Raw genomic sequence first — 4,971 nt, forward strand, 5'->3', positions numbered from 1 at the left:
ATAGACCAATGGAGCAGAATAGAAGACCCAGAAACAAGTCCACACACTTTCAGCCAATTGAGTTTTGACAAAGGGGCTAAAAACATACACTGGAAAAAAGATAGCCTCTTCAACAAATGGTGTTGGTAAAACTAGTTAACCATATGCAGAAAATTGGAAATTAATCTCACTTTCTCACCCTGTACAAAAAGTCAATCAAGATGGATCAAAACTTGGAAATCAAACCAGAGACCTTGAAGCTCCTTGAAGAGGGCATAGGTCCAACACTACAACACATAAGCACAGATAAACACTTTCTCAACAAGACCCCAAAGGCACAACAAAGTAAAAGGCGAATCAATACGTGGGATTTCATGAAGCTGAAGAGCTTCTGTTCAGCAAAGGAAACTATCAAGAACCTCAATCAAGAGCCAACAGAATCGAAGAAGAATTTTGCCACCTACACCACCGATAGAGGACTAATATCAAGAATATACAGAGAACTCAAGGAACTCAACACTAAGAAAACAAAGCATCCAATAACAAAATGGACAAACGAACTAAATAGACACTTCACAAAAGAAGAAATTCAAATGGCCAATAAATGCATGAAAAAATGCTCAACATCACTGGCAATCAGAGAGATGCAAATCAAAACTACCCTGAGATTTCACCTAACTCCAACTAGAATGGCAATCATTCAAACCACAGACAACAACAGATGCTGGCGAGGATGTGGAGAAGTGGGAACTCTAAGACATTGTTGGTGGGATTGCAGATTAGTGCAACCACTTTGGAAAACAGTATGGAGAGTCCTCAGAAGAATGGGAACAAATCTACCATTTGATTCAGCAATACCACTTCTGGGTATCTACCCAAAAGATAGGAAACCAAACTACCAAACTAATGAAACTAATGCATGTGTATCTATGTTCATAGCTGCACAATTCACCATAGCCAAACTGTGGAACCAGCCAAGATGTCCATCAACAGGTGAATGGATTACAAAACTGTGGGATATGTACACAATGAAATTTTACTCAGCCATTAAAAAAAAAAACCTCAATTACATCATTTTCAGGGAAATGGATGGAACTGGAGGACATTATGCTAAGTGAGATTAGTCAGTCACAAAAATAAGAAATCAGATGTTTTCCCTAATATGTGAGAGTTAGGGAGAAATGGGTCATAGGAGGAACCCTAGATGAAAAAGGAAATCCTATAGAGGAGCAAACAAGGCAACCTAAAGGAGAAGTAAGGAGGGTGGAAGAGGAAAATCTCTAAAACACACAATGTACTTAAACATATCAAAGTCAATCACTAAGCCAAGCAAGGGAAAGAGGGATGGGGAGGGAATGGGGTGGGAATTGGGTAGGGCTTAAATCAGTGATGTGTACATGTCTGTACACACAAGTTTGTTTTTACCCCAATATTATGTATGAATATAATGCACCAATAAAAAATTTAAAAAATTAAATAAATAAAAAGTAAAAAAAAATAAAATGAAGTAAGGTTTGACTTTCCATTGTTTAGACTTCACGACAGCCATATGACACAAATACACAGGTATTATAAGCTCGTGAAATCCTGGGGAACCAGGCATGGTAGTGCACACCTGTAATCTCAGTATTTGAGAGACTGAGATAGGAGAATTACAGGTTAGAGTCCAGCCTCAACAATTTAGCAAGATCATTTCAAAATAAAAATTAACAAGGGTGAAGTATAGCTTGAAGGTAGAATGTCCCCAGGGATTAAAGGGGGAAAATGCTGGGAAAACTTGAAAGTCTATAAAAGTGAAATGAACTTCTCCATGTCGCTGGTGAATTTGAGTCCCGTCTCTGGGCCTTCAGTCTTTTGTATCATGCTATCTCTCCTGGGGAGGCTTTCTGTGTGGGAAGCTGGGTGAATCTTTTGTTTAGTTAAGATTATTAGTAAAACAAAGAGTAAAAAATGCAGATACTGCCACCATCACACTGTAATGCTGGGCAGTTCCTTAACTGCTCTGACCTCAGTTTTCCCATCTGTAAAATGTAGCCTGACATGCTTATTGTCTATTATACTACGAAAAGAAGGCGACAGAGCACTTTCTCAAGCTGTCTCAAAGTATTTGCAAAGGGTTGCAAAGAACTTTAATACAGGATGGATGGATAACTTTAATGTAGCCCTCATGCTGACTGTATCCAAGCCTTTTCTTCCTACCATTTCTACTTTCTGCCTGTCTCTGGGATCTGGTGGGGGTGGCGGTGCTGACTTGTTGGGATTGTGTTAACAGCTCCCGTGTCCTTTGGCTTGTGAGTGGTTTTGGCCAGTGACAGGAAAGGACAGGAAAGTTGAAGGTTGGAGGAGAGAGAGGGTGAGTATTTATCTCTGGCTTCTGTACCTGCCAGGGAACCATAAATTAGCCTTGTGCCTGGAACGAAGGGCATAGCTCCCACCAGGCGATCTATTCCATGCTATCTTCCCTTGAGGCTTGGTTGGTAACAGTTCCTACTTTAACTGTCCCCAGACTCCTGGATTAGTATTTCCTGGCTTCCATAAATCCTGCCCTTCTTTTGTAACTATGCATTTATTAAACAGTGTGGATGTACACTGTCTGCTGAGACTCTCCTATCAGACCTTTAAAATAACTTTGCCAACTATAGCAAACTCAATTTAGAGCTGAGACTTCTGCTTTACAGCAGACTCTTACACAGGTGAAAAAACTTGCCTCAAATCACTCTGCAAATCAGCAGAGGATCCCCAGTACCAGCCCAAGTCTCCCGATTCCAGTTTTATGTCTAGCACATCAAACTTCCTTCCAATAGGAGGCAACCCCCTGAGGCTTGAGAAATTTACAAAGAGAACTAATTACACGCCTCCAGACATCCCTCTGATGCAATATTGAATATACAAATGGATAACAGCCAGGCCCTATGTAAAAATAGAACTTTGATCCACAATCCGCAGCAGCCGGCCCAGGAAGGCGAACCCCGCCTTTGCAGCAAACCATCAGGGAAGTCGGAATGTGACTCCTGTAGCCACCAGCCCTGCGTGATCAATAACTGATGGTTTTCACGGTTACTGTCCTTGATTCCAACTTAAGACCAACTGTAGAAAGCCAGATACATTTTCTTCACCATTGGCAAGAGATGCCCCATTTTTAGTGACACCCTCTAGGCTGCTCATGCCAGCAGTCCCCAGTCAGGGAGCCTCTGAGGTTTTCCCTTTTTTTCACCACAAAGCTTTCCCACATTTTGCCCTGACTTTGAGTCTCTACCAAACACAAGTGATGCTGGTCACGTCCCTTGCCATAGCAAGCCCCGAGGAGATAGCCTGGCTTCCTCTCATGTGACTGGTCTTCACTTACTTACACACTGGGATTCCTCCTTTAGCACTAAGCTTACCCCACGAGACAGGCTGATAGACAGGCTTACAGCATTCAGAGAACTGGTCAACCCATTGGAATGAAGCCCACACGCCAGGTCACCCTGCCCCAGGCTGTGGTTATGAGTCATGCTATTCCATTTGGTAACTGTTGTTCAGTTGGGTATGTACACACTGCTACCAGGTGGAAATCAAAAAGCTTTTTGCCCAATCCAAGGAGGGAACAGAAAGGAAGAGGGATGGATGGGCAGGACAACTCAGTGATTGAGAACTCCCTTTGGGAAGTCTTCTTCTCCGTGATCTTGTTGAAGTCACACAGCCCCACAGTCTACACATGACACTGCTGTTTCTGTTTAAGTTGAGAAAAACTCAGGCTTAGAGGGCTGCGGTGCTTTGCTGAAGGCTGCACCGGTGCTAGAGCGGCCGGGCCGAGATTGCAACTTGGCTTCAATGTCCTCGTTACCCTGCCTCCCCTTCCATTGAGGTAATTAGGGATATTCAAGAATATCAGATAATTTGGGTCAAAATTAGAGGTCTTCGGAAGCCAGCTGAATTACCAATTATTAAGTAGAGCTGAGAGCTTCGTCTTAATTCTCTGTAAAACAATGAGTGTAATAATGTTCGAACATCCTGGAACATTTAATTATGTTTTACTTAAGCTCATGCTTAGTTTTACCGAAAGTTTTTTTCTTTAACCTTGTAGTTCTCATATGGGGGAGATTTTGTACCCTCCCCATCTCCTCCCATTGCAGGCAGTTCATTAAAGTCTGGAGGCCCTTTGGGGTGTCACAATTGGTGTTGGGGTGCTATAGCCATGTGATAGGAAGAGGCCAAGAATACCGTGTTTTTATTTTAATTTTTTTGTGGTACTGAGAACGGAGCCCAGGGACATTCTACCTCTGAGCTCTATTTTACTCCGCACGTTAAAATTATGGAACCAGCCTGGGTGTCCGTCAGCAGATGAACGATTTACAAAATTATGGGATTGCCACGCAATGGAATTCTACCCAGCCATAAAGAAGAACAAAATTACGTCAGTCGCAGGAGAATGGATGGGCTTGGAGAACGTTATGTTAAGTGAGATTAGCCAGTCACAGAAAGTGAAGGGTCAGATGTTTTCTCTCACACGTAGAAGCTAGGCGGTAATCAGGATAACAGAGGACTTCGGATAATGGAAGAGAAACTGCACTGGAGCCAGGGAGGTGGTCTAGAGAATGGGATGGAAGAAGAAGGAGAGAGCAAAGGAATCGCTTTCATCGACACCGTGTACGTGTCTGAGAATACCAGTGTCAGTCTCTAGATCCTGTATGAGGAAGGAGGAAACGGGGAGGGAGCGGGAGGAAACCCCACCAAGTGCCGTGTGCATGGTTTTCACTATCACCCAAAGCTCATTAGAATGCACCCATAAAATATTAAAAAAATAAGTAAATAAACCGGAATCTCACAAAGTTGCTGAGGGTCTTGCTAAATTGCTGAAGCTGGCCTTGAGCCTGAAATCCTCCTGTCTCAGCCTCCGGGGAGCTAGGATTACAGGCCTGTGCCACCATGCCCAACTCAGCACTTCTACTGCTCGACTTAAGAGTGCACGGGACAGGCTCTCCCATCACAGAGAGCTATCCGGCTCCAAGC

This window comes from Muscardinus avellanarius, assembly GCF_963383645.1.
Source record: "Muscardinus avellanarius genome assembly, chromosome: 10".
NCBI classification, from domain to species: domain Eukaryota; kingdom Metazoa; phylum Chordata; class Mammalia; order Rodentia; family Gliridae; genus Muscardinus; species Muscardinus avellanarius.